Below are 21,290 nucleotides of genomic sequence, written 5' to 3' on the forward strand. Positions count from 1 at the left end.
TATAATTGATTTTCAATCACAATTATAACATTCTTAACGTAACTGCTGAGTTTCAGAAAATCCATAACCACTTATTGCTGAAGGATCAATGGGAGCTGTGTTAGAGCTCTGTGAGTATGACATCTCTTTATTTGCTTTATCATTTAAATTCATCAGTTGCTATCATGGCATGAGTGAGACAAACCAAATTGACCACAGAAAGACAAGTCTTTACACTTTCCAACAATGTAATTAGGTAATTACTATCAAACAGCCTCTTCAGAACTGAAAATTAACTAAGACGTGTGGAAACTCAATCACTCAAATTTTAACTGTTGCTGGAGATTTTAAAATTTCTTTCTTTGCTATTTTCCTTTTCTTTTTCTTGTCGATCAAGTCTGCATCTCTGTCTTTTTTATTTTTTAACCTGATTTGACATTACGTCAACCAACCCTAATTTTCACATTCTTCCCAGACATTACACTGTCAATTTTATAAAACTTCAACCTGATTGGTTAAGGACATACTTAGTTCTGCTGTCTTCATTCAATCAGTCTTTCATTCTGCCATTAGCAGCTCAGACTCACAGCGACCTGACACGAAAACAAAAATTGAAAAATGTGAACACTTAAGATGGGTCTGACTAATGTCTAATATCTTTACATCATAGAATTCCTATAGTATGGAAGCAGGCCATTCAGCCTATCAAGTCCACACCGACCCTCAAAACATCATCCAACCCAGACCCACCCCCATACCCTATCCCTGTAACCCTGCATTTCCCATAGCTAATCCACCTAGCTTGCACATCCCTGGACTCTATGGGCAATTTAGTATGGGAATCCAGCTAACCTGCACACCTTTGGACTGTAGGAGGAAACAAGAGCAAACCCACGCAGACACGGGGAGAATGTGCAAACTCCACACAGACAGCTGCCCGAGGCTGGAATCGAACCCAGTGCCAGTGAGCCACCATGCCACTCAGATGCCCAGCTACAATGCAATCCATTGATTAGTTTGCTTTTGGGGAGGTGGACTCTGCAAACAGTAAAGAGGTGCAGAAACCTATGAACCATGTCATTAGCTATGCTGGTTAATTATCAGCCACTGGCATTTCTCCACCAATGCAATGACCCTCCTGCTCTAGTAAGCAAGGAGAAGCTACTTCTATTGACAGGAGGCTTGGTAACCAGGGAAACAGACTTGAGATGACTGGCAAAGGTCATTATATCCTGACGCTCCTATTTCCATCTGCATGGATCTCTGTCCCTTCATTCGCACCTCTCAGACACACACTGAAACTGCTGGAAATCTCAATTAGAAATGAAAGGTGTTGGAATTGCTCATCTGCTTCGATTTACCAACATCACAGACTAACAGTAATATTCCACCAACAACTTTTATTTTAAATACAAATGTGAGTAAAAATGCGATAATGATGGGATAATGAAAAGGCTAGAGGTACAAGTTCACAGCTCCTTGAAAGTGAAGTCACAGATAGACAGGGTGGTGAAAAAGGCTTTCGGCATGGTTGCTTTACCCAGCCAGCCTATTGGGTATTGGAGTTGGGACGTCTTATTGCAGCTGTACAAGATGTTGTTAAGGCCACATTTGAAGTACCACTTGCTGATCGCCCTACTATAGAAAAGATATTATTAAACTGGAACGAGTGCAGATAAGATTAACTAGGATGCTATCCAGACTGGAAGGTTTGAATTATAAGGGAAAGCTGGATAGGCTGGGACCTTCTTCCATGGAGTGTAGGAGGCTGAGGGGTGACCTTATAGAGGCTTATAAAATCATAAAAGCCAACAGCTTTTCCCCATGGTAGGGGAGTCTAAAGCTAGAGGGCATAGGTATATGGTGAGTGGGGAAAGATGCAGAAGGGTGCAGAGAGGCACCTTTTTCACAGAGAGGGTGATCAGTATCTGGTGGGCTGCCAGAGTCAGTGGTGGAGCCAAGTACAATTTTGTCATTCAAGAAACATTTACACAGGTACATGGATGGGATAGATATGGAGAGATATGGACCAAATACAGGCAAATGGGACTATTTAATTTTGGAAGCTGAACAGTATGGGAATGATGAGCTGAAAGGCCTGTTTCCATGCTGTAGACCGCTATGACTCTATCACACTATGAGCAAATCTGTTGTTGTCATATTGGTCAGGACAGGACAGCAATGGAAACCTACTGCTCTTCTCTGAACTGGTAGCACGTGGCCTTTTAGATGCACCTGAGGGCTCCCCTTAATGTCACTTCTGAAAGTTAGCACAATGAAGCTCTCTGTGAAGAGAGGTGAGAGGGACAGGGTTGTTTCAGTGAAGTAGTAGTTTGGCGCACTGACCTTTACACCGCTGAGGCCAAACGCCAGCTCGCAGATACCTCCTCCTACCGTCCCCTTGACCATGACCCCACCCCCCACCACCAAACCATCATCTCCCAGACCGTCCATAACCCCATCACCTCAGGGGACCTCCCATCCACCGCCTCCAACCTCATAGTCCCACAACCCCGCACCGCCCGTTTCTACCTCCTGCCCAAAATCCACAAACCTGACTGCCCCGGACGACCCATCGTCTCAGCCTGCTCCTGCCCAACCGAACTCATCTCAGCATACCTCGACACGGTCCTGTCCCCATTAGTCCAAGAACTCCCCACCTACGTTCGTGACACCACCCACGCCCTCCACCTCCTCCAGGATTTCCGCTTCCCCGGTCCCCAACGCCTCATCTTCACCATGGACATCCAGTCCCTGTACACCTCCATCCCCCATCACGAAGGACTCAAAGCACTCCGCTTCTTCCTTTCCCGCCGTACCACCCAGTACCCTTCCACCGACACCCTCCTTCGACTGACCGAACTGGTCCTCACCCTGAACAACTTTTCTTTCCAATCCTCCCACTTTCTCCAAACAAAAGGAGTAGCCATGGGCACCCGCATGGGCCCCAGCTATGCCTGCCTCTTCGTAGGGTATGTGGAACAATCCATCTTCCGCAACTACACTGGCCCCACCCCCCATCTTTTTCTTCGCTACATTGATGACTGTATCGGCGCTACCTCGTGCTCCCACGAGGAGGTTGAACAGTTCATCCACTACACTAACACCTTCCACCCCGACCTCAAATTCACCTGGACAGTCTCGGACTCCTCCCTCCCCTTCCTAGACCTTTCTGTTTCTATCTCAGACGACCGAATCAACACGGACATCTACTACAAACCAACCGACTCCCACAGCTACCTGGACTACACCTCCTCCCATCCTGCCCCCTGTAAAAACGCCATCCCATTCTCCCAATTCCTTCGTCTCCGCCGCATCTGCTCCCAGGAGGACCAGTTCAAAATACGTACAACACAGATGGCCTCCTTCTTCAAGGACCGCAATTTCCCCCCCGACGTGGTCGACGGTGCCCTCCACCGCATCTCCTCCACTTCCCGCTCCTCCGCCCTTGAGCCCCGCCCCTCCAACCGCCACCAGGACAGAACCCCACTGGTCCTCACCTACCACCCCACCAATCTCCATGTACAGCGCATCATCCGCCGTCACTTCCGCCACCTCCAAACAGACCCCAGCACCAAGGATATATTTCCCTCCCCTCCCCTATCAGCTTTCCGTAGAGACCACTCCCTCCGCGACTCCCTTGTCAGATCCACACCCCCCACCGACCCAACCACCACTCCCGGCACCTTCCCTTGCAACCGCAGGAGGTGCAACACTTGCGCCCACACCTCCCCCCTCACTTCTCTCCAAGGCCCCAAGGGAAACTTCCATATCCGCCACAGATTCACCTGCACCTCCACCCACATCATCTACTGCATCCGCTGCAGCCGGTGTGGCCTCCTCTATATTGGGGAGACAGGCCGCCTACTTGCGGAGCGATTCAGAGAGCACCTCTGGGCCACCCGGACGAACCAACCCAACCAACCTGTGGCACAGCATTTCAACTCCCCCTCCCACTCCACCGAGGATATGCAGGTCATTGGACTCATCCACCGCCAAACCACAACAACCCGACGGTCGGTGGAGGAGCGTCTTATCTTCCGACTGGGAACCCTCCAACCGCAGGGGATGAACTTGGACTTCACCAGTTTCTTCATCCCCCCTCCCCCCACCTTGTCTCAGCCGGATCCTTCCAGCCCGGCACCGCCTTCCTGACCTGCAGTCTTCTTCTTGACCTCTCCGCCTCCATCCTACTCCGACCTATCACCCTCACCTTGACCTCTTTCCACCTATCACATTTCCAACGCCCCTCCTCCAAGTCCCTCCTCCCTACCTTTTATCTTCTCCTGCTGAACACTCTCTGCTCATTCCTGAAGAAGGGCCTGTGCCTGAAATGTCGAATCTCCTGTTCCCTGGATGCTGCCTGACCTGCTGTGCTGTTCCAGCAATAAAGTTTCAACTTTGATCTCCAGCATCTGCAGACCTCACTTTCTCCTCAGTGAAGTAGAGCAGGCTGGGTGGGGCAGTGGTTCCATCCAGTTGTGGTGTACAACATTCTGAGGGGCAAAGGCAGGTTAGAGCAGACAAACCTTACCCCTTAGTAAAGGGGTTAGTAACCAGGGAGGCACAGTTTTAAGGTGAAAACCAGTAGGTTAAGACGGGATTTAAGAAAAAAACAATTCAACCAGAGGCTGGTAGGTATCTGGAACTCACTACCAGTGAGGATAGATACCTGCAAGATATTTAAGAACGATTTAAACGAATACATGAAGCACCATAGCATGTGCTAGAAAATGGGATTAGAATGGATAGATGCTTGATGACCAGCATGGACGTGATAGGCTGAATAGCCTGTTTCCATGCTGTAAAAACTTTGTGACTCCCTACCAGTACTGCTAATTGTGATCACAAGCACTTCAGTGGACTTGAATCCATAACCTTATAATGCAAAGGGGAGATTGCTACCAACTACACACCTAACACATTATCACAAGGGGCACTCAACAAGTCAGACAGTATCTGTGCAGAGAGACAGTGTTCAGGTATTGAATTCAATGAAACTTCTTCAGAACTGAAATGAAGTCATACACAGACTGAGAGAGAGGGGTACAGAGAGTGGGAGAGAGACAGGGGGCACAGACAGACACATAGAGAGAGAGAGACAGAGAGATAGGTAGAGAGAGAGAGAGGCACAGACTGAGAGAGAGAAGCACAGAGAGTGGGAGAGAGAGAGGGGCACAGACAGACAGAGAGAGAGGTAGAGAGAGAAAGGCTCAGACTGAAAGAGAGAGAGATGCACAGAGTGGGAGAGAGAGAGGGGCACAGACAGACAGAGAGAGGGAGAGAGAGAGAGAGATAGGCACAGACAGAAGAGAGAGAGAGAGGCACAGAGAGAGGGAGAGACAGAGGGGGGCACAGACACAGAGAGAGGCGCACAGACAGAGAGAGAGAGAGAGAGAGAGGGGGGGCACAGACAGAGAGAGACTGTTGTGTTCTGTTCGCCGAGCTAGGAATTTGTGTTGCAGACGTTTCGTCCCCTGTCTAGGTGACATCCTCAGTGCTTGGGAGCCTCCTGTGAAGCGCTTCTGTGATGTTTCCTCCAGCATTTATAGTGGTTTGTCTCTGCCACTTCCGGTTGTCAGTTCCAGCTGTCCGTTGCAGTGGTGGGTATATTGGGACTTCACAAATACAGACAAGAAATTGCACACCAAAAACCGTTAATTTCAAAAACCACCAATCAGGAATGGACCTGGACCATAGAACAGGCCATCACCATAGGACAGAACAGGATCACACACCACAAAAAAACAGCACTAAGAGAAAAAATGGCCAAACTAACACACAACAGAGAGGACACCACAACACACACCTGGGTTAGAAACTTCTCCCACAGACAGCTCACAGACACGGAAAGAACAATACTGGCCAAGGGACTCAACTACAACCACAGGGACACCAAGACAGCAGACTTCCTAGCAGCACTAGAATGCACACTCAGGAACAATGGACTGACAGAAGAGACACAACAAACAGTGAGACAAAGTATCGTACCCCTGATAACAAGGAAAAGACAAACACATAACCTCAACACCAAGGAGAGGGAAACACTAAAAGCACTAAGAAACGATAAGACCATAATCATACTACCAGCAGACAAAGGCAGAATGACGGTCATCCTGGACAAAGCAGAGTTCATTCAAAAAGCGCAACAACTACTTGCAGATACCAACACCGACCAAAAGAGGAAGTTTGACCCCACCCCACAGCTCACCAATAGGATAAACAACACACTGAGGAACCTACAAAAAAACGGACAGATAACCAGGTTTGACCTACAGAGAATGAAACCTGGAAGCAACAACACCCCCAGATTCTATGGACTACCTAAAGTGCACAAACCAGACATCCCACTCAGACCCATAGTGTCACTATCAGGGACACCATCACACAAACTGGTTAAAGAACTACAGCAGAAACTGAAACACTTGATCAGCGGATCCAGACACTCTATACAATCAACACAGGAATTCTTGGACATCGTCAGAAATATACACATAGACAAGGAAGAAACCATGGTCTCATTCGATGTAACGGCACTGTTCACCTCTATCAACAAAACTCTAGCCAGAGAAACAATAGCCATCCTGCTGGAGATACAGAACAGACAACAGGACGGTGAACCTATCAACAAAGACGGCATACTCAAACTACTGGACCTGTGCCTCACAACACACTTCACATTCAACAACCAAATATATGAACAAATCAACGGCACACCCATGGGCTCACCCATCTCTGGACTCATAGCAGAAGCGGTGATGCAAAGGTTAGAACAAACAGTCTTACCGCAAATTCAACCCAAACTCTGGGTCAGGTATGTGGATGACACCTTTGTAATCATTAAAAACACAGAAATAGAGAACACACACTGGATCATCAACGCCACACTCACAGGAATCCGATTCACGAGAGAGGAAGAAAAGGACAACCAACTCCCATACCTAGACCTGATGGTACAGAGAACACCTAACGGAGAATTCACCACAAAGGTATACAGGAAAGCCACACACACAGACCAAGTCCTGAACTATGAAAGCAACCACCCCAACACACACAAAAGAAGTTGCATCAAGACACTGTTCAAAAGGGCCACAACACACTGCAGTACACCAGAACTGTAAAAAGAGGAAGAACACCACCTATACAATGTATTCGCCAAAAACGGATACCTACGCAATTTCATCAACAGATGCCTAAGGGAAAGACAACGGAACGAGGACATGCCGCAACCCAAAGGACTAGCCACGTTACCATACATCAAGAGCATTTCCGAACTGACAGCCAGACTACTGCGACCACACAAACCAGCACACAAACCAACAGCCACTCTCAGACAACTCACCAGAACGAAGGACGCGATACCCAGCATGAGCAAAACCAATGTAGTGTACAAAATTCCATGCAAGGACTGCACAAAACACTACATAGAACAAACAGGAAGACAGCTAACGATCCACATCCATGAACACCAACTAGCCATGAAACGACACGACCAGCTATCCTCAGTAGCCACACACGCAGATGACAAGCAACATGAGTTCGACTGGGACAACACTACTATTATAGGACAAGTCAAACAGAGAACAGCCAGGGAATTCCTAGAGGCATGGCACTCATCCACAGATTCAATCAATAAGCACATCGACCTGGACCCAATATACCGACCACTGCAACAGACAGCTGGAACTGACAACCGGAAGCGGCAGATTCAAACCACTACAAATGCCGGAGGAAAGATCACAGAAGTGCTTCACATGAGGCTCCCAAGCACTGAGGATGTCACCTAGACAGGGGACGAAACATCTGCGACACAAATTCCCAGCTCGGCGAACAGAACCACAACAACGAGCACCCGAGCTACAAACCTTCTCACAAACTTTAAAGACAGAGAGTGAGGCACAGACAGACAGAGAGAGAGAGGCAGAGAGAGAGATGGAGAGAGAGAGAGAGAGAGAGAGAGAGAGAGAGAGAGAGAGGGACAGAGAGTGGAAGAGAAAGAGAGAGAGGCAGAGAGAGAGTTAGAGAGAGAGAAAAGCACAGACTGAGAGAGAGAGAGGCACAGAGAGTGGGCGAGAGTGGGGCACAGACAGACAGAGAGAGGGAGACAGAGGGGTGCACAGACATATATATATATAGAGAGAGAGAGAGAGAGATAGACACAGACAGACAGAGAGAGATAGGCACAGAGGGATAGAGAGAGAGAGAGATAGGCACAGACAGACAGAGAGAAGGAGAGACAGAGGGGAGCACAGACAGAGAGAGAGAGAGAGAAAAGCACAGAGAGTGGGAGAGAGGGGCACAGACACTCAGAGAGAGAGGCAGAGAGGGAGACAGAAGATTGCACAGACAGACAGAGAGAGAGGCAGAGAGGGAGACAGAGGGGGGCACAGACAGAGAGAGAGAGAGAGAGCGATAGGTACAGACAGACAGAGAGAGAGAGACACAGAGAGGGAGAGACGGGGGGGCACAGACAGACAGACAGACAGAGGCAGAGAGAGGGGGAGAGAGAGATAGAGGCACAGACAGAGAGAAAGAGAGAGAGACAGAGAGAGAGGGAGACAGAAGGGGGCACAGAGAGACAGAGAGAGAGTGAGGCACAGACAGACAGAGAGAGAGGCAGAGAGAGGGGGAGAGAAGAGAGGGATGCAGAGAGAGAGAGTGAGGCACAGAGAGAGTGAGAGAAAGGTGCGCAGAAATGTGATAGGTTTTATGATGTTGAAAGGAGGCAAAAAGAAGTAGAATAAAAGAGAAGTTCTGGGGTAGGACAAAGGGAGAAATTAAATGACAAAGACATCATGTGACAAAAGGCAAAGGGAATTGTCATAGAAGTCATGAAGACATAAAGGGTTTACCCAGAATACATGTGAATGGCTGAAAAATGAAAAGTTCTCTCTGAATACAAACACATAAATGAGCAAGACTAAGTCTGGCATATGGCAAAAAAATCAAAAATCTGGACAGGAACACAGCATCCATATGTCAATACAAATATAAAGTTGGGACTAAGTCAAAGTGCACCTAAACCATAATGTGCACATAAGGTATATATATCTTTCACTCACATCAGCATGTTCATTATATTAAAGGATTTACAGTTGATCCCATTTGAAAATGCTGATGTTGAAAATATATTTGAGGGAAGATTTATGAAAGTAGGTGTTGCACAGTACAACTATACACAATCCCACTACACATTATTCAACATCATTCAGGAATCAGTGGAGTGTGCACATTCTCCCTCTGTCTGTGTGAGTTTCGTCCAGGTGCACCGGCTTCCTCACACAGTCCAAGGTAGATTGGCCACTCTAAATTTCCACATAGTGTTCAGGGATGTGCAGACTAGGTGGATTAGCCATGGGAAATCCAGGGTTACAGGTATAAGGTAGGGGAATCTCTGTCTGTCTGTGCCCCCCTCTGTCTCCCTCTCTGCCTCTCTCTGTCTGTCTGTGCCCCCCTCTGTCTCTCCCTCTCTGCTTCTCTCTCTCTCTCTGTGCCCCCCTCTGTCTCCCTCTCTGCCTCTCTCTGTCTGTCTGTGCCCCCCTCTGTCTCTCCCTCTCTGCCTCTCTCTCTGTCTGTCTGTCTGTGCCCCCCTCTGTCTCTCCCTCTCCGCCTCTCTCTGTCTGTCTGTGCCCCCCTCTGTCTCTCTCTCTCTGTCTGTCTGTATCCCCCTCTGGCTCTGCCTCTCTCTCTGTCTGTCTGTGCCCCCCTCTGTCTCTCCCTCTCTGCCTCTCTCTCTCTGTCTGTCCCCCCCTCTGTCTCTCCCTCTCTCTGTGCCTCTCTCTCTTAGTCTTGCTCTTTTATGTTTTTGCGTTCAGAGAGAACTTTTCATTTTTCAGAGGGTTGGTGTGGACTCGACGGACTGAATGGCCTGCTTCCACACTGTAGTGACTCTATCCTTCAATGAATAAATCAAATTCCTTTTAGTTAATATTGAAAAATACCAGATCTGAACAAATACTGCATAGAAATCTCTACTTCAATGAATGGATACAGTGGAGAGACTGGAATAATGTAGGTTAGATGGGCTTCAGATTGGTTTCACAGATCAGTGCAACATTGAGGGCCAAAGGGCCTGTACTGCGCTATAATGTTCTATATTCTGTGTTCTAGAAGGTAGGGCCCTTTAGGCTGTGAATTCTAAAGCCCAGGGCTCAGTTATCGGATATTACAGCCACCAATAATTGAGTGAAGGAAACAGTGAAAGTGGCAAAATGTTAGAATTGAATGAGAACAAAGATTTGGGGGTGGGGCAGTGGGGGGGGGGGGGGGGTGATGTTGGTGAGGTATCTGTTGGTCAGCTGGACATTGAAGAGCTGGGGGAGCTGAAGGCCATGGTGAGAATTTGGAAACAAGGAAGAGAATTTGAAAATCAAGGTGTTCCTGGACCAGAGGTCAGTGTTGGTGAGCAAACACAGGTACAACAGAGGAACAGAGTCTGTGAGCATGTGCAGCAAAGGACTCTAATGGGCAGACTGGCCAGAAACTGGGTTCAGGTATTCCAGATGTGACAACAGCAAGGATGAGGATCTTAGCAGCAGATGAGAGGAGGCACATAAGGAGGGAGGAGACATGGAAAGAGGAGGTCCCGATGAAAATGAAGATATATGCTCAAAGGTTCAGCTCAGAGGCAGATAGAGCTTCAAGGTTTGATACTCAATCATTGGGCAAGTATGGTGGCAAAGTGGTTAGCACTGGTTGAATGCTGTTTGGAGGGTTGGCGCAGACTCAATGGGCTGAATGACCTCTTTCTACACTGTAAGGATTCTATGGTTCTAAGTACTGGAAGTGGGGTTAGATCATGTTGGGAGCATTTGGCAAAGACCAAGCCAATGTCTTTCACATACCTAGCTGGAAAAAGCCTTGTGGTCATACAGTAGTGCACATCGCTCACAGGTCTTTGTGTACAGGGGGCAGATTGGGGGCATTAGGTCATAAGATCTGGAGAGCTGGATTTGTTTGAAGTCTGCATGTAACTTTGTTCAACATGGGAACCTTGGTGAACCGCCATTGTTACTTTCTTGACTGTAACCATGCCTTGGATTGTTGCAGCGTACCTATAGATTGTGCTTCTCCCAATGACTCATCCTGTACGGTTACCCCACCATGGTACCTGTACACTCAGTGTTCTCTTGGCCGTGGATGCCTGTGCTACACTGTTAAAACGCCACGTGAGATCTGGGCTACACTGCCACCACTTGCAGCTCTAGAATGTAGTGTAGATTGCCAATCCATGTTAGAAAGAAGATGTAAATTGTATGAATGCTAATAACGAATGTTTGCCAAAATATGAATTGATTTTTCGAATACTTATTCAGAATGCTCAATTATGATGTGTGAACGATTAACATGTCATTCTTTCTAATCAAATACAGCATGTGGTGGATGCATTAATGAGTAGACGCTTATAACATAAATTCTGCTCAGGGATACCCTTGATTTTCTGTTCCCTGATTTCAATAGATGGACCATTAAGGCAGTGCATATGCCAATGTCATTAATATCCCACAGGTATACAGTCTGAAAATAAAAGCTGACCTTCTCTTGCCTGGTTGTTAAACTTTGGGCTTTTTATCTATATCATGGGCAATTTCAAAAGGATGCTCTTGACTTCAAATGAACTTTGTCCTATTTTTATAGATGCACCATAGAAAGTATTCTATCTAGACACATCACATCTTGGTGTGGCAACTCTGGTCCTCTGCCCAGAACCATAGGAAATTACAGAGAGTTGTGAACACAGCCCAATCCATCACACAAACCAGCCTTCCATCCATTGAATCCATCTAGACTTCCCACTCTCTCGGGAAAGCAAAGATCCCCCCCACTCTGGTTATACTCTCTTCCAATCTCTTCCATTAGGTAGACGATACAAAAGCTTAAGCACACGTACCAACAGGTTCAAGAACAGCTTCTCCCCTGTTGTTAATAGACTTCTGAATGGACTTGGGTAAAAACAAGGACTGCAGATGCTGGAAACCAGAGTCTGGATTAGAATGGTGCTGGAAAAGCACAGCAGGTCAGGCAGCATCCGAGGAGCAGGAAAATCGACATTTCGAGCAAAAGCCCTTCATCAGAATAGAGAATCAGAGTGGGCCTCTCAAATTTTAAATTTAATGTTGTTCTCGCTCTCTGTGCTCCTTTTCTACAGCTGTAACACTGTGTCCCTCGCTCTGTTCTATTACCCTAATGCATTTTATACGACATGATCTGCCTATACTGCACGCAAAACAAAACTTTTCATTGTGGCTGAGTACGTGACAATAATAAATCAAATCAAAAAGAAGTAAGGCAAAATTTCCATGTGTCCTTTTGTGAAAAGTGATTTTCAATGTCCTGTAATGTAAAATGGGGAAGTAGAGGGGTCCTTGTCAAACTGAAGCTGACACAAATAGTAGAAGAGCTGAAAATGTGTTGCTGGGAAAGCGCAGCAGGTCAGGCAGCATCCAAGGAGCAGGAGAATCGACGTTTTGGGCATTAGCCCTTCTTCAGGAATGCTAAACGCCAATTCCTGAAGAGGGGCTCATGCCCGAAACGTCGATTCTCCTGCTCCTTCGATGCTGCCAGACCTGCTGCGCTTTTCCAGCAACACATTTTCAGCTCTGATCTCCAGCATCTGCAGCCCTCACTTTCTCCACAAATAGTGGAAGAGGCAACTTAACAGAATGTACATTCTTCCAATTTGAAATTTTCTGAGCTTGTTTTAACTCAGCCGCAAGAAGATATTTGTTTCACTTTCCCTGAGGGATTGTTTTTCTTTTTGTAGTGGTTTATCTTCAAATGATCCTTTTCCAAGTACGTTCTTTCCATTTTTCTGCATTATTAGTGATGACTAATGAGCAAATGTTTTGACATGGTGAAAGCATTTTGAGCAACCACTGGCAGAATTCATGCTTGTTTTGTTCCACAAATCCTCGTTTCTGCACTTCAAAGTAACCTCAGACATTTTTGAAGTAAAATTTTTGCCCAGCAGCTCCTCAGTGGCAGACGTTCAAGATTCATGGGGAGGTGGCAGTATCATAAAGGTCACTGGGCTGGGAATCCAGGCTAATGTTCGGGCTAATGTTTGGGAGGTGTGGCTTCAAATCCCACATTGGGCAACTGGTGGAATTGAAACGCGATTTATAAACCTGAATTATAAAGCCATCTTCAGTTGAAGATTTAGCAATTATTCTAAAAACCCAAATAAAGCAAAGAATTGCAGAATCTGAAACTAAAAGAGAGATTGCTGGAGAAACTCTCTGGACTCGAACCATTAACTCTGTGTTCTTTCCACAGATATTGCCAGGTCATAGAAACACAAGATATAAGAGCATATATAGGCCATTCAGCCCATCGAGTCTGCTCTGCCACTGGTTGAAATGTTTCTCAATTCTCAATCATGGTTAAAATGTTTCTCAACCCCATTCTCCTGCCTTCTCCCTGCAACCTTTGATTACAAATCAAGAATGTATCTGTCTTAAAGACACTCAATGACTCAGCCTCCACAGCCTTCTGCAGTAATGGGTTCCACAGATTCACACTCTCTGGCTTTTCAGCTCAGCTCCAAAGAATCATCCCTTCTCTCTGAGGTTCTACTCTCAGGTCCTAGTCTCTCCTACTAATGGAAACATCTTCTCCAGGTCCACACTATTCAGACCTGCTGAGACTCTTGGGGTATTATTGATAAAACCCATCTGGTTCACCAATCCCACTTTAGGGAAGGAAACCTGAAATCCTTACCCCGATCTGACCTACAACAATGGGGTTGTCTCTTAAAAGCCCCCTGGAATTGCTGAGCACACCAAATCCATCCAAAGGCAATTACTGATGGGCAACTAACACTGGCTTTGCCAGCGAAGCCCACGTTGCTTGGAATAATACATTGCTGGTGGTGGCATGGTGGTTAGCATTGCTGCCTCACAGCGCCAGGGACCCCGGTTTGATTCCAATGTTGGGTGACTATCTGTGTGGAGTTTGCACATTCTCCCAGTATCTGCATGGATTTCCTCCAGATGCTCAGGTTTCCTCCCACAATCCAAAGCAGGTTAGGTGAATTGGCCATGCTAGATTTCCCATAACATGAAGGTTAGGTGCATTAGTCAGGGCTAAATGCAGAATAATGGGAATTGGGTTTGGGTGGGATACTCTTCAGAGGGTCAGTGTTATGACATGGGGTAAACCCTCCTGCTTAATTTAAAACCAGTAACTCAGAAAAGATGTATCACGTGCAATAATCTGTAAACATTTGAGTGGCCAAGAACTATGTAAAGTAAAAATTAACAACTTTATTTCTTAAAGTATAACAGAGAATAATTAACTAACCATTATTTGCAATTTCTTTCTCTAACCTATCTGTTACCTTCCCTTCTATAATGTGAGTCCGATATAACTCACAGTAAGATTTACAAAACAACATTGCTTATGTCAAAACCAGACAGCTTTTGGTTCTTGTCTTTGGATATTCCTGTGTCTTCTTTTCTCCTTGTTAGGAATTTCTGCATCACAGGTTACTAATCGAAAATGTACTTTTAAGAGAGATATGTTTTTCAAGCAGTCTGTTATAAGCGAGGACTCGGCAGTTCTCCTCTCAATTGTTCAATAATCCTCCAGTCTTATGCCCCAGAGCATCAGATTGTGTCATTGGCTTTTAAGATTGTCAATATACTCAATTCAAATTTGATTGGAAATTGGTTTTTTTTTTGAGGTATAATTTAAACTGATTGGCTGAATTTGAATTTGTTTTTGTCTCCAGACAATGAACTAATCGAGTTATTTGACCCAATATAACATTGTTGCCTTATTGAGATCACTTGGTGCTGTGTCCAGTAGTTCTGTTGCTTTTAACTCTCTTACAGGTACACCCACATCTTCATAACGGTCGGTGTGGACTTGTTGGGCCGAAGGGCCTGTTTCCACACTGTAGGGATTCTCAGATTCAAAGAATAAAAAAAAACCTTGTTTCAAGATAGAGTCATAATAATAGAAATGTATAGAAACATACCCTTTGGTCCAACTCATCCATGCCGCCCAGATATTCTACATTAATCTAGCCCCATTTGGCCCATATCCCTTGAAAGCCTTCCTCTTCATTCAGATGCCTTTTCAATGTTGCAATTGTATCAGCCTCCATCACTTCCTCTGGCAGCTCATTCCACACACCGACCGACCTTTGTGTGAAAAAGGTCCCATTTAAATTTTTAACAAAAACACACAAATAAAAAAAACGGATCTGTAAATGTCATATGTCAGAAAAAAATGAATAATTTCTCTATCAACAGCAGTTAACAAAATTGCACAAAAATCTAAATAATCAGAAAAATCACGTTAGAAAAATGAACAGCTTCACTTTAAAAAATTGTAAAAAGTTAATGCTTAAACTTTGTTTTCTCCTGCCTTTAATCTTTCTTGCATGATTCATGAAAATAGCTTTACCTTTCACTGCAGCAGTAGGACCCACTGAGAAGCTCAATAGGGGGTGCTGCGAAATTAAATCCGAGTGCATTCTGTCTTCAGCACACGCTCGTACATTTCAGAATGCATGTGGAGATCAAATCCATGCCCTGGGAAGTTATGCCATCAGGAAATGAGCTACAGAGCTGAATAACAAAAAAAAAAGCAGAGCCCACCCCACATCTTGGAGTTTTCACATTTATACCCCGCCAATAGAGACAGGCACCAGGTTGAACAACTACCCTTTCATGTCATCTGTATAATATAACGTCGCTGCTATTTTAATTGTCCGTGTCACCTCTTCAGCTTTGATATATTTTGGGTTTGCCTTTGATGTTCTTTCCACTCAGAAGGTGGCAAACTTGTGGAATTCTCCACCGCAGAAAGCCGTGGAGGCAAACTCACTGAAAATATCTAAGGGGGCAATCGATTTCTTGAGACAGATGGAGTGAAGGGGTTTGAGAAGGAAGTGGGAGGATGGTGTTGAGATAAGGGATCAGCCATGGTCACGGTCAGTGACAGAGCTGGCTTGGCAGGCTTTTCATTTCTGGCTCAATCCGTTTGGGCTGGGAATTTAAGTTGCATCATGGTCCCCACCTCCACAGTGTAAATGTTAGAGACAAATCTGCCCTCATTCTATTGCCCTCACTTCACCTGACGAAGGAGCAGCGCTCTGAAAGCTTGTGGTTTTAAATAAACCTGTTGATCTATGACCTGGTGTGTGTGAATTCTGACCTCATCCACCCCAGTCCAACACCCGCATCTCCACCTCATTCAATCAGCTGGCCCTAAAGCCACTTTTAACAGCCAATCAAGTGGCTGGCAGCAGCCTGGTTCCAACAGTGCCACTGGGAGCAGTGGCCACTGCTGGGATAGCATTCAATCCTGAATGGAGATCATCAATGGAGTTAGGGACCGATCCATGGGCATGGGTGGCAGACTCTGTGAAAGGGTGAGGCAGCGTGTGGACTGCACACACAGGTCGAAGCAAGGGCAGAAATGTGGAAGGTTAGACCTGGGGTAGGGAGAGAGGGGGCTCTGGTTTGTACAGGGGGCATACACTGAAGGTACTCACCACATACCTGACACCAGAGAGCTCCTGGACTCGTGCCAGCCTACACTGACTGCAGGAATAGTTGCAGCTGGGGTACAAAGTGGCTCTTAACTGGCAATTAATCAGCTGGTAAGTGCCTCCACTGGTGTACTGGTGGGCAGTTCACCCTCTCTGAACCTGCCCCACTAACTGCAAAGTTGTGGCAGGGAAGACTGGTCACTGCTGGAAACAGGGTTTTTGGCATTGTGCCCAATTGATCACCTTGCTGGCCTGCCAACTCTCCCCACCAGGAAGTAGAAAAATCAGCTCTCTGAACTCTCAGAGAATCTCTACAGTGTGGAAGCAGGCTATTCGGCCCCACACTGACCCTCTGAGGAGTATCCTCACCCAGACCCATCCGGTAACCTCTCCCTGTAACCATGCATTTCCCATGGCTAATCCACCTAACCCACACATCTTTGGACTGTGGGGGCAAACTGGAGCACCCCAAGGAAACCCACACAGACACAGGGAGAATGTGCAAACTCCACACAGACAGTTCCCCGAGAGTGGTATCGAACCCGGCGCTGTGAAGCAGCAGTCTGTCTGTATCTTAAGTTGATTTACGTCCTGCCATCATTATATTACCTGTATTAATACAGTTAGCCCACTTCCCCTTCTGATTTCCCTGTCCTTCTAAGTTACAGACTATAATATTTAATTAGCAACCATGTTCTTAATTTAATGATGCTTCCAATAACCCATCTACATTCTGATTGCTCTCTACAAGTTATCGCCTACAGTTCCTGTGATTTATTTCCATTTTTATTTCAGGAGAAAAGAAAGTGATGCTTTCACATGCTCTCACATCTAATACAAGATTTGGAGAGTAAAATTAGTCAGAGGGAAATAGGTCTGGGCGGGTTACTCTTCGGAGGGTCGGTGTGGACTTGTTGGGCCGAAGGGCCTGTTTTCACACTGTAGGGAATCTAATTACCCTAAAACAAAATGGTCAAAGCTATTGTGCACATACTGAAGGTGCAAAGCACTTGTGCAGCGCAAGTGGTTAAAGTGTTTCAAATCAATATGGATCAACAACGACATTACATTTATATAGTGCTCTTCGCTGGAGTATTAGAGAATAGAGTTTGATATTGAGTCACCAAAGAAGACACTGGGGCAAGTGACCAAAAAGTTGCTGAAAGAAGCATGTTCTAAGGAGCATATTGAAAAAGGAAAGAGAAATAGAGATAAGGAGAGGTTTAGGAAAGGAACTTCAGAGCTCAGGGCTTAGGAAACGAAAGGCACAGATGCCAACGGCACTGCAATCCAGATCAGGAATTACCAAATGGACAGAATTCGAGGAACAGAGAAATCATTGAACTATAAAAAGGCTCTTGTGATGCAGTGTCCCTGCCTCTAAGCCAGTACACCTGGGTTCAAATCCTTCCTGTTCCAGAGGTGTACAATAACAATTCTGAAGAGGTTGATTTGAAAATCCCTAGAAATGATAAAGTGCATGACATGCATAACCTCAGGTACGTCTGCAGAACAGCAATAACAAGAAATGATGGCAATGTTCCTCTTTCATTCTGTGAGATTGTTTACCTCTGCACATCAATGAAGTCAACTGTGGATGCTAACGTTATGAGACAATGTCTGAGAGATAGGTTCAGACAAAGAGAAGACACAACCACTTGCAATTTCATAACGATTTTCATGTAAAAACGTCTCGAGGCACTGCACAACAGAGATAAACAAAATTTGATGCGATGTCACATATGAGATATTACAAACTGTGGCCGATAAACTGAAACAGTACATGTCTTTTGCAGAAAACAAAATAAGTTTTCAGAAGTATTTTAAGGGAAGACATAGAGGCAGCAAGATTGAATAACTTAGGGAATTCTAGAGTTTAGAGGTTAGAAATCTCGGGGAGCAGTTCCACGTCCTTGATGCATAATGAATATTCTTTTGGAAATACACATTTCTTCAGAAAAAGGTCAGTCACAGATTTTACAGGAAACTTTGTTATGATGCAAAAAAAAGTCTTACAGCATAGGACCCAGAGGCTTGGTCAATTGCATTGTCCAAAGGATATTTGAATAGTGTAACCATGATAGTAAGGCCCTTCTGCCCAATAAGGACAGTGTGTGCGCAAAACAAGATTTAAACCCAAATCTTCCTCTGGCAACCACAGTGAGGAACAGGTGCCAAAGCCTTCCTCTCCCATAATTCCTTCCCACAGCCATGTTTATCTCTGTTATGCCATGTGTTACTGCTGCTGTCCCTGTGTGGCCAATTAACTCAGAAACAATGATGTCAACTAGTTCAGTCTAAAATAAAACAAAGAGTCAAAACGTGTCTGGGTGGGATGCTCTTCGGAGGGTTGATGTGGACTTGATGGGCTGAATGGCCTGTTTCTACACTGTAGGGATTCAATGGTCTGATTCTGTCACCAGACTGAACCAAACAATAATAAAAATTGCAGGAAAAACTCAGCAGATCTAGCAGCATCCGTGGAGAGGGAGACAGAGTTAATGTTTCAAGTTCTGTCGCCCTGCATCTACAGGACTCAAAATGGTCACTCTGTTTTCTCTCCACTTACCACAGCACATCAATGAACTCAATTGCAGTAACTACCATCATGAGACAATGTCTGAGGCAAGACACAACCATTTGCAATTTCATAATGACTTCCATGGACTAACATTTCAAGGCACTTCACAGCAGAGATGTTGGATACTGGAGATCTGAACAGAAATTGCAGGAGAAACTCAGCAGGTCTGTCAGCATCTGTGGAGAGAAAGCAGACTGACCATTTTGAGTCCTGAGGAAGCAGGGTCACAGAGCTCAAAACATTAGCTCTGCTTCTCTCTCCAGGGGTGCTGCCAGATCTGCTGAGTTTCTCCTGCTATTTCTGTTTAGTTCAGTCTGGCATTAAAATCATACCAAAGAATCCCTACAGTGTGGAGGCAGGCCATTCAGCCCATCAAGTCCATGCTAACCCCCCTGCCCCCCCCCCCCCCCCCCCCCCCCCACCGAAGAAAATCCCACCCAGACACAGCCACTCCCTCCCCTATCTCTGTGGCTAATTTCCCATGGATACTGTGGGCAACTTAGCATGGCCAATCCACCTAACCTGCACACTGTGGGAGGAAACCAGAGCACCTGGAGGAAACCCACGCAGACACGGGAGAACATTCAAACTCTGCACAGTTCCTGAGAATGGAATCAAAACACTGTTACTGTGAGGCAGCAGTGCTAACCACTTAGTCACCCCAGCTATGAGTAATACATTTCAATGAGACAAGGGAGTTATGATTCTGGTTTTATATTAACAAGTCTGACCTTCTCTGTGTTAGCCCCATGGTCATTATCAATTCAAAAACCCAGTTGCAATGGTATTCAATTTGACTGGTCCTATTCTCAGAGTGTTGAGTTAGACAAGTAAGTACAGTAAATCCTCTGCCTCCAGAGAGTATCATATGTATTCAAGCAGAATCGGGTTTCTAAGACTAAATTATCAGTCAAAAAGTAAGGATTGGACTTTTATACAAGTAACACTTTGGTGGGGATAAAATCCAACCTCTCCCATCACCTTTCTATTGCAGTCAGGACAGTGACTGTACCTATCAATATAGCCTCTAACATTAGCACAAAAACAACCAAAGATATATGTGCAGGCATGAGGAGCCAAAAGCTGCCTTCAGTGATGTGCTTCTCTATCACTATCAAGTAGGTTTGGTACCAGGAAGAGTTTGATTTTGGTGGTAAGTGGGTAGTAAGTGCAAAGTGCTTGTATTTTTTTAGTTAGAAGTCATAGAGCGACCCATATATGAGACTGACCATCATTTGAGTATATACCATCACGTGGAGGTGCCGGTGTTGGACTGAAGAGAACTAAGTCAGACGTTACACGACACCAGGTTAGAGTCCAACCGGTTTATTTGAAATCACAAGCTTTCAGAGCACTGCTCCTTTGTCAGGAGACCACTCACTTGCTTGAGTCTGCATTGCCATTCAATAAGATCACAGCTGATCTGAGTACACCACATTCCCACCTATCCCCAATATTCTTTCACCTCTTTGCTTATCAAGGATCTAACCACCTCTGCCTTTAAAATATTCATGACCCTAATCACTTTTTGAGTTCCAAAGACAGATGACACTCTACAGAAAAGAAATCTCCTTTTCTCTGTATTAAATGAATGATTTCCTATTTTTGAAACAGTGATTCTTCATTCCTCATTATTCAAAAAAAAGGAAACACACGTCCTCTCAAAGCTGTTAGGATTTTACATGTTTCAGTCAAGTCACCTCTTACTTTTCCAAGCTCCAGTCAATACAAATCCAGCCTGTCCAAGTTCTTCACATAAGATGACGTGATGAAGATCCCTGATGAAGGGCTTTTGCCCAAAATGTCGATTCTCCTGCTCCCCTGTCCTGCTGTGCTTTTCCAGCACCATACTCTCGACTCTGATCTCCAGCATCCTCAGTCCTCACTTTCGCACATAAGATAACCTGTCCATTCCAAATATTACTCTAGTTAATCTTCCCTGAACTGCTTCTGATATATTTATATTCTTTGTGAAATGAGGTGACTAATCTTTTATAGAATACTTTAATTGGGATCTCACCAATGCCCTGTATAACTGAAGCATTACCTCCTGTTATTCAATTTCCCTTACAATCAGTGATTACATTTTACTAACTTGCCTAATTGCTTGTCATACTTGTGCACTAACCTTTTGTAACTGATATACTAGGTCAACCAGATCTTTCTGCATCTTAAAGCTCTGCAATCCCTCACCATTGGGATGGCACGGTGGCTCAGTGGTTAGCACTG

General features: G+C 45.4%; 2 long non-coding RNA genes across 3 annotated transcripts in view; one reads left to right on the forward strand and one right to left on the reverse strand.

Annotated features, from left to right (window-relative positions):
- The window catches only part of LOC148149051 (uncharacterized), a 59,250-nt gene that overhangs the window by 12,737 nt on the left and 25,223 nt on the right, over positions 1-21,290 (forward strand). The window lies entirely within an intron of this gene.
- On the reverse strand, positions 18-20,903 carry LOC148149052 (uncharacterized). Of its 2 annotated transcripts, none has more exons than XR_015758314.1 (3): positions 20,769-20,903; positions 14,960-15,125; positions 18-572 (listed from the first exon to the last, which is right to left on the reverse strand). It is a non-coding gene; the product is annotated as an uncharacterized LOC148149052 (long non-coding RNA). The 2 variants fall into 2 exon arrangements; XR_015758313.1 differs by lacking the exon at positions 20,769-20,903 and adding an exon at positions 15,391-16,051.

The sequence above is a fragment of the Chiloscyllium plagiosum genome, unplaced genomic scaffold, assembly GCF_037043375.1.
Source record: "Chiloscyllium plagiosum isolate Xiang-an unplaced genomic scaffold, Cpla_swu_hap1 HiC_scaffold_10, whole genome shotgun sequence".
Classification (NCBI taxonomy): domain Eukaryota; kingdom Metazoa; phylum Chordata; class Chondrichthyes; order Orectolobiformes; family Hemiscylliidae; genus Chiloscyllium; species Chiloscyllium plagiosum.